Source organism: Triturus cristatus, chromosome 2_1, assembly GCF_964204655.1.
Source record: "Triturus cristatus chromosome 2_1, aTriCri1.1, whole genome shotgun sequence".
In the NCBI taxonomy this organism is placed as follows: domain Eukaryota; kingdom Metazoa; phylum Chordata; class Amphibia; order Caudata; family Salamandridae; genus Triturus; species Triturus cristatus.
In genome coordinates, this window is record NC_140581.1 from 795,263,220 (window position 1) to 795,272,938 (window position 9,719).

General features: G+C 43.1%; 1 protein-coding gene across 2 annotated transcripts in view; it reads right to left on the bottom strand.

The window, feature by feature from the left end:
- The window catches only part of SECISBP2 (SECIS binding protein 2), a 354,953-nt gene extending 350,519 nt beyond the window's left edge, over positions 1-4,434 (bottom strand). Inside the window, exon 1 of one of the 2 annotated variants that reach the window (XM_085632806.1) lies at positions 4,270-4,434. The gene's annotated coding sequence lies outside the window, so the exon portion shown is untranslated. The remainder of the gene's footprint in view (positions 1-4,269) is intronic. The other variant, XM_085632804.1, reaches the window with a different exon arrangement.
- Positions 4,435-9,719: the final 5,285 nt, after the last annotated feature.

Genomic DNA, 9,719 nt, shown 5'->3' on the forward strand with positions numbered 1-9,719 from the left:
AATTTGAACCAGGCGATGTTCCCCGAATTTGGAAGACTAAGGACTTCCTGCAACCCCTGTCTATAGTGAATCAATTCGGGCACCGCCCACAATCTACGCCAGTAGATCAGAGGGCGGAGCGCCAGTTCTTCTTCCAGGGATCTAATGCCTAGGTCGAGTCTTAATGGCACTAGGGGTGTGCTGGGTGGGAGGGCTACTAGGCACCTTAGAAACCTATTCTCCTCTTTTGTCAGACTTGGCAAGACTTTATGACCCCATAGTTCGCTGCCATAAATAACGGCTCCTCTGGCTTGCACCCTGTAAATGTGGAGTGGAGGGCCTATGGGTTTGAGGGTCGACCTATTCTTCCCCGCCAACCTTAGTATCCCACCCACGTGTTGCGCTAGTTTCAGCCTTGCTTTCTCCTGGTGCGAACCCCACCCCATTTTCTCATTAAGGGTTACACCAAGATATTCAAAGGTGTTAATTCGTTCTAGCATGTTATTCCCTATGCGTGGGATACGGTGAAACCTGGGTGGCGGATTGAAGGCCATAAATTTGGTCTTTAGAGTGTTAATCTCCAAACCGTGCTCTCTACAGAAGTCCCCAAAGCCATCTAGCACACGCTGAATTCCCATTGGCGACTTGGAGAGGAGGAGGGTATCGTCCGCAAACATAATTGCAGGAACCCTCCTTCCCGCCAGCTTTGGGACGTCGGAATTGGGGACCTCGTTAAGGTGATCAATGACCCCGTTGACAAAGAGGCAGAACAGGGTCGGTGCAAGTACACACCCCTGTCTTACCCCTCTGTCAACGGGAAACTTGTTTGATAAGGCACCATGCCTACCACACCTCACTTGAGCATAGGTGTTGGTATGGAGACGGATGATCATTGACAGAAGATCACCTGGCACCCCGGCTCTAGCCAGCACTTCCCACAGCTTACCACGTGGAACCAGGTCGAAGGCCGCCCTTAGGTCCACAAATACAGTATAGAGGCTGCCACCCTCCAACTGTATTGTTTTCCAATATAAAAGGGACAGCCTGAAGACCTGGTCTATGGTAGAAGTCTTTTGCCGAAACCCGGCTTGGAGGGGGCTCAAAATGTCCCTATCTTCGATCCAGTCCAAGAGACGATCCAACAGAAGCCTTGCAAAAAGCTTCTGAGGGACGTCTATCAGACTGATCGGTCTATAATTAACCGGGAGTAGAGGTGAGCCCCTTTTAAAAATAGGCACGATCTCCGCCCCAAGCCAAGTGGGGGGACCGCCATACCGTGGGCGATGGCATTGAACAATACCAGGAGGTAGGGGGCCCAGATTCTAACCTCGTGCTTTAGAAGGTCGCCTGGGAGCTTATCAAGACCTGGCGCTTTTCCCGAGGAAAGGCGAGTAATTGCCATTTCCAATTCCTCCATATTGAAGTCTCCCATCGCTGAAGGGTTGTCAGTGGTTAAGGAGTCTATTGCCCCAGCCTGAGTTCCTAGGTGATCCAGCCCAGCTGCACTGTAGAGCGATGAAAAATGTTCCTCCCACACTTCAGGCGCGATGTTTCCCTCTATAGCCATAACAGGCTCGACTGAGCCATGTTTGACTATTTGCCAGAATTTCCTGGGGTCTCTGACATTGAGTGCAGATGTCATTTCTGACCAATTCTCCCAATCCCAATCTATTTTTGCATTTTCAAGAAGGAGCTTATAAGCAGCCCGCTTTTCCCTAATCACCAATGAGGCCTCCTTACTTTTAAATGCCTGGAGAAGGTCTGCCTTAGCTTTCCTACAGCTAGCATTGAACCATGAGGCTCTTTCTCTCCTCACTTTCCTGTCCCGGGCCACAGGGTTCAATACCTCAGCGAGGTTATTGCACAGGTTCAGATGAATGTCCCCAAGAGAGAGGCACCCATCGGGCGAGGGCAGTAGTGGGAGAAGTCTTCCCACCTTTTCAAGAGCTGATGCCACTAGCTCATAGATAGTCCTAATGCAGTTTGGTTTTTCTAGGAGTTTGTCCCACCTTATTCTTCGCCTATTGCTAGATAAGGATAGACTTGGAGCGAATACTCTATTTTCTGCGGCAGCAGCATTTAGAAAACCGTCAGCAGCCAGGGAGAGGGTCAGGCCATTGTGCTCACTGTCCAGCCTGGGGGCTATTTTGAAATCTAGAACTAGTTTCCAGTCCTGAAGTTTGATCAATATATAATCTATCCGGGACTCCTGGCCTAATCTGTTGAAGGTTGGTTGCGGAGGTGTGTCCCCTTTGAACCTGCCATTGCAAGCTCTAAGTGAGTTTCCAAGGGTCATTGTTATTATTTGGAGTAGGAGTGGTGAGCATGACCTAACCGGCGGACCCGCAATACTTGGAATATCCCAGAGATCATCCTCCTCGCTACTAACCCCATCTAAATGAGTCGGGAATGGTTCGTACTGGGTGTTGAAGTCACCTCCAACCAGGAGTGTCACTGAACTAGAGAGAGAATCAAGGAATGTCACCAAGTCCTCCATTGTCCCTGAAGTGCCCGCAACTCCAACCGATCTGGAATATACGTTTACCAGTGTTAGGCCCATCCAAGTGGGCCACCGTAAAGCCACACACAAGATGTCAACTGAATTGGTTTCTACAATCTCGGCCTTGCAGCCAAGATGGGAGCCAATCCATATTGACAAGCCACCGGACGGGCTTGTCAATCAGTTTAATTTTACTTACTTGTGAATGGACAACAAGATGTGTGACACTGATGCACCCAAAAGCAAAAAGAACAGATGGTGGACGGAATGCTGAATAATGCAAACATTCACCCTGACACAGATATGGGTTAAATTCATTGTTTGTTTTGCTCACCAAAACACCCCAGTTCGGACCCAGCCATATGCAAATCAGTCTTGACCCTGCTCCTCACTGACTCAGATCTCTGTACTGGGAGTGAGTGTTTGACATTGTTCAACATTCCATCCATAATTTGTTCTTTTACCATCCGATGCACCCAGCATTGCGTTTTTAGGAGTTACAGACCAGATAGCTCTCAGCAAGGAGGTTTCCGAACAAAAGGAGAGCTGATGGACATTTAAATTTGTCCTTTGCCCTTTGTTTTGGACCCAGCTGAAAATAAAAATAAGAAACCCATTTTACACCTGCAGGTTGCTGCTTGGAAAGGAAATCAGACAACGAGAGTGTGCGACTGAATGTGCCCTTGTGTTTGCAAATTACACCAGAACACATTCAGCATATTTCACTGGGGCAACTGGATCCCGGATCCAGCTCAATAAAAGCTGCCGGATCTGGAAAACAGCTAGGAAAAATAACCTTTCAGTGGTCTTTTCACATTTTCTTTTGTGCTAATATCTAGTTTATTGTTCTGTATTGTGCTCAGACAACCTGGATTGTATCTATATGGCACTAATAAAAACATATGATCACAAACCTCTGAGATTTCTGCATGCAGCTTATATATCAAAATAAGCATAGGAATAATATGTTACATGCACATATAACATAAATTGCAAAGTGTTTACCTAAACTATGACTGCAAAGGAGATATGAGATTGTGGCAATCCTTCCTATATGATGCGGTGATATCATTGCACATGGGCAAACACTGGAAAAATATACATTTGAAAATGAGGCATATAATTTTTTTCTAATTCTGAAGTGTGATGGAAACACGATTTTAATGGGATCCAAACAATCCAAGGTAATTTACTAACGTGACAAATATGCACATAATTCTAATTTCCGCCCATTATTGTTTGTGCACCCTATAGGATTACCAGTAAAAGTGTATGTTTGATTATCGAATTTAATACCCATTTCTAAAAGACATTAGAATGAAAAATGAGCTTGCTGTAAATAAAGTACCCTACCACTCCATACATTACTCATGTCTTTGGAACAATGTGATTCAAAACTCACCAGTGGACGATTACTATAACACTATCATTCTCCTGCTAAATAGCCGAGGTTCATGTGCTAAACTTGTCCTTTAAACAGCGCTTTAATTTTTCAAGAACACTGTGAGGTCTGTGGCGTAAAACTGATGGCAGCAACCCCATTCTGAAAACTGTTCTGCGCCGCAAAGAAGGAGCCAAGAATGTAACAGAGAAGCGACTGTAAGAGGGATAGAAGGAGGTGTAGCTATGAGAATTAGAAACACAATGTTAGAAGGCGGTCACAGAGCATACAATCAAGTACACCGTGGCCACATGACCACAGCGTGCTTGTAATTTCATAATGTCCCCATCAATGTAATCAACAGATGACCACCAATTTACAGGCGTGACACAGCAAACTTATGACTTACCGGCAGTCAGTGTTCTTTAAGTATAATTGCCCCTGTCGTACTTTTAGAGTCTGAAAAATACTTCAAAACAACTACACAGGGGGAACCAATGGGCAAACGAGTTTAATCTGACGGTCGTACATCAGTGTGGTGACAGGAAGCGCAGAGTGGTTATACTGCCCCTTTAAACCGTGCAATAGGTCGGAAAATGAAAGCCCCGCCCCATACGGATGACGAAACTTTCCGGAATTGAACGCCCCAGTTGCTTTACAACCCGGAAGTGAATACTGCTGATAGTGTATGGGCTGCCAAAGTCCGTATTCTTTTTAGTCAAATGCTGCAAGTCGATAATGTCTGTTTCTCATTAAACTATCGAATTTGTTCAGCGTCTTTATCAACAATAAACTGCATGTGAGGCCGCCTCCGCTACTTGCCTCTCAATCCCGGTTCAACCCAGAGACCCTGGCCCACGTCGGGAAGCATAGCTGCCAAGGTTTCAGATTGCTTATGTGTGACATATTCATAATTTCCGTGTAATTATGAGTGACATTAAACGACTATGAGTGCCCTTATATAGGGGAGACTGTGCATCGCTGCAGCTAGGCCACAGATTAAGGGGGTTTGAGGGCGAAAGCTTCATACATTGCTGCCACATTTTCAGATTATGTGACATTTCTATAGTATCAGTGCACTTATAAGTGACACTCAACTGCCAAATTTGACACTTGGTGTGACCATTTCCTGCAAGTAAAACCAAGCAATGAAGTTCATGGAAAGAGATAAATATTAGAAATTACCCTTTTGATCAATAAGAAGCACTAAAATATCGGTCAACTTCTTCAAAATCCCTGAAATGGAAGGTTAACCTCTTCAGCGCTGCGCGGATTCCCGCGCGGTGCTGAAAGTTCTGAGCGCGGGCGGGGCCATGACGGAACGGTTCCGTCATAAGCACAGCCCAACCGACGTGCATGACGGAACCGTTCCGTCATCGGCGTCGAAGAGGTTAAGATACTGAGACAAAAGATTTGTGTACACAGAAGGCATAAAACTTAGCAGTCATCATAAAACATCTCACACCCTTATGTCATTGCACTTTATTGTGCCCTACCACAGTTAAGCATGTGCTGCAGATATAAACATCACAATAAACACAGGGCTGATATTTTGATGTTCCAGCCAATACAACAATAAGCAAGATCACAGCTGGTACAATTTTTTATCCTTTATCTGTACATACTTCAAAGAACAAATAGAAATAGAAATCACCTTTAAATGTGCTCTAGAGCTGATCCATTACTAACACTTCAAGTAAACAAATACAGAAATTGCACGTTACAAATTAATAACAAGCATTTGCAATGCAATAGGTCTCGCATTATTTAAGATTGAGCTATTGCCATTGCTTATTTGTTTATACTGAAGTTTCATGTACCAGAGTTGTGACCCTCCTTGTACCTAAGGACTGAAAAAGGAAGGATGGCATGCGAAGCCCTTTCAGACCTAATCCTTAAATAACAAATCTATACTCATAGAATTCAATGAATGGGACATAGTCACCCCACCAAATGTTATACGAACACAATACAGTTTCCACATCACCATGAGCTGAATCAGACTGTGGTCTGCTACAAAAAATAAATATTTACAATGTTGGTGATCTGCCGAATATAATACTAGGCCATACCAGTGACAGAATGTTGGCTAAAATCAATAAACCATGCTTTGGCATTTTCCCATCGGTGAAATAGTCAAAGGATGTTGACACTGACTCTTTTTAATGAGGCTTATTTTTTGCTAATGCGTGATATACTATATAGACATCAAAAGTTGATACAGGAATAATTTTCCATCAATTTCTGAAGGTAAACAGATATTGCACATACAACTTTTCTTTTATTCTTTGTTCCTATTTCCAGGAAAACTTTATTGTCAATACACATTGCTTGCAATAAACAAACAGCATTGCGTTTATCATATCATATATACCTCGTGAAATAACCAGCAAATGCGCATCACAATAATGCAAAAACTAGGTTTATTAAACAAACTATAACAACACATTATAGCAACACGTTCAGGGACATGTAGTCATTTAAAAAATAATCACCCAAAAACTACCAGCACCTAAAATATACACAGTGAAGAATGTCTGACTAATGCCGTATGATGGGCAATGAACTTTCAGCTCACGTGGGTTTTCGAGGGTTGTTCAGCCCTGCTGGCTATGGATGTCACTTGACCTGCAGATTTCACTACGAATAAGCATCAAAGAAACAAACAGTGACATTGCGCGACTGGCCAATTATCTTCCTCCTTCTTTGCTCGACCCAAATAAGAGAAGGATTTAGACATGAGAAGGAAAAATACTGAGCAGGATGGCCAATGCAAACATCTAAAGCATCTGTGCATGCACATGACGAAAGGCTTGCAGCAATGGTATGCATTCCTGACTTTTACAGTAATTTCTGGAGAGAAATGCATAGCCAGGCAGACCCAGACAGATGAAAAACCTCGAGATATGTAACAAACCACCATACATGAAGGAATTGCAATATTTAAGAAGAATCATACTGTCTACGACTATAAGCAACACAAAGGCTTAATTTATGATGTATTTCCGTTATTGCAAAAATAAGGGGACCCCTCTGAAGGATACTTTTGAGGCTAGGGAAAAGAGGGGAAAAGAACTACAGCCAGCTAAATATGTTCCCTCATAGCCTTAACACTTTCAATACAATATAATTTTTTCAATTTAGCTCATCCATTAACTCACAATGGTGACAAAGAACATGAATTATTTCATTATTTTATTATATCCATTACTTTCGATATTTATCATAACACATTATTTTTTTCTTTTACGTAAATATCTTTTTTTTCTTTTTTTTAACACAAGCTATTAATCAGAATTTATACAAAATACAAAAGAGAAACACAATTATTGCAAAGAATTCCATATACACAATTACATTTAAATAGCAAGAATGTCCCTATAAGTGACTCAAATAAATACAACCATCCCACATTCATTCAAACACATCCATACTATCAACAATTTTTTTTTTCTTCCATACAATAGACATCTGTATATAGGATGAAATTATGCGTGATTCAAAACACTTCTGTGACCACTATGATGTAATATTACAGAGCAAGAGAGCTCAGTAAATGGTCGACGCACGTTTCGGTGGTGTGAGCAGATAATTCGACCACCTTCCTCAGGACCTATACAGAAGTCAATTCCATCCGTATCCTAGCAGTCAAGGGACCTAAAAAATATAATACAAAATGATCACCATTGTGTAAACTAAGATCATAAGATAATATTCAATTCATGAGTGGGCCAAACATGAACACACAAGTAATCCATCAATCAGAGGACCTCCCAGCACCCTACCTCCCATCACCACTAAAACTTAAACCCCTATCACTCCAAGCCCTCAATGAGGGGTTATTATAGATACTATTATAAATACCTTTCTTTAGTGGCAGACTTAATTATTACGCCATAAGGCAACATAACAAAAACAAGATTGAATTAATAAAAAAGACAGAGTTCAATAGTTTTAAATTTTGTTTTGTAATCCTATTTAAAAAAGGGGGCTACACATTATTACTCACAAGATCACAAGGTGGAAGACGTTCTCCAATATTTATTCGCCAGATGTTTTATACTAACATCCTCCACTGCGTGCAGTCAATGGGACCTTAATGCCTCTCTAAATAATAGGATACGTCATGTTATAAAAGAATGGAGTTTAACACATATTCTACATATAACCACAATTCCTATATCCTTACCAAAAGGAGATTCCTATAGTGGAAGAGTGCTGATTCATTTACTTAGTTTTAAACGCCAAGGTGCTCAACAGAGGATCCAAACTGGTCCCAAACAGTTAAGGGCGAAGCACACTAGTAGTCCTTTTTCAATGTTCTTAATCGTCAAATCTTGTCTAGTTTCAATGCCGTATCTTGGCTTGAGTGATATATGTATGATCTCTTGAAAAGAAATAATTGCATTGGATTAGCATCCCAGTCCTAGTTACTGATATAACTCAATGCAGTTACTAACTATGATTTACTGCTTATATCCCACTTTGCATTGTACGCATAGTGCATATCTACGTAAGAGAATCCCGTATGGGCCAAATATTGACGAGCTAGTAATTAGTGGTTCAAACATGTCCATTAATTAAAGGGACGAACTAAGCGTAAATCCCATCTGTTGTTGTACGGATTAAAGTAATGAAGCAAAAGCATAAGAAATGCTCATTGCTGTATCACTAATTCCCAAAATGGCGCAAGCAATGATAGTAGCTATATTATGACTCATTTAAACAACAGATGATTAATGTCCCTGGCTCAACCATCTAGGGCACGGTCAAATGCCTTGATAGCTCTCTCGCCTACTCTTAGATCTCCGATTGAATTTCCTCCACCCGTAAACACTTAGTGCCCAAATATAGTGCTCTACATTTCCGTACAGCGTTACAACAAACAAATGATGGACGGAATGCTGGCAATGCAGACATTCTCCCCCAGTCAAGAGATCTGGGTTAAATCCACCGTTCTTTTGCCCACTACGCCACCCCAGTTTAGACATGGCCATATGCAAATCAGTCTTGACCCTGTGCCTCATGGGAACAGTCCAGCCCGAACTGCCAAGCCATGTCTTCCCTGGACCGGAATCAAGCATCCTAGGACCGGTTTCTGGCTACCAGCCGTCATCAGCCAGGATAGCTTGACTCCAGTGGCGCAGTGAGCATGGGTCCCACGTCTGGGAATACCCATCCCACTTAGGGCGAAAAGCGTTACAACAGACAAATGATGGACGGAATGCTGACAATGCAGACATTCTCCCCCAGTCAAGAGATCTGGGTTAAATCCACCGTTCTTTTGCCCACTACGCCACCCCAGTTTAGACATGGCCATATGCAAATCAGTCTTGACCCTGTGCCTCATGGGAACAGTCCAGCCCGAACTGCCAAGCCATGTCTTCCCTGGACCGGAATCAAGCATCCTAGGACCGGTTTCTGGCTACCAGCCGTCATCAGCCAGGATAGCTTGACTCCAGTGGCGCAGTGAGCACGGGTCCCACGTCTGGGAATACCCATCCCACTTAGGGCGAAAAGCGTTACAACAAACAAATGATGGACGGAATGCTGACAATGCAGTCATTCTCCCCCAGTCAAGAGATCTGGGTTAAATCCACCGTTCTTTTGCCCACTACGCCACCCCAGTTTAGACATGGCCAAGTGCAAATCAGTCTTGACCCTGTGCCTCATGGGAACAGTCCAGCCCGAACTGCCAAGCCATGTCTTCCCTGGACCGGAATCAAGCATCCTAGGACCGGTTTCTGGCTACCAGCCGTAATCAGCCATGATAGCTTGACTCCAGTGGCGCAGTGAGCACGGGTCCCACGTCTGGGAATACCCATCCCACTTAGGGCGAAAAGCGTTACAACAAACAAA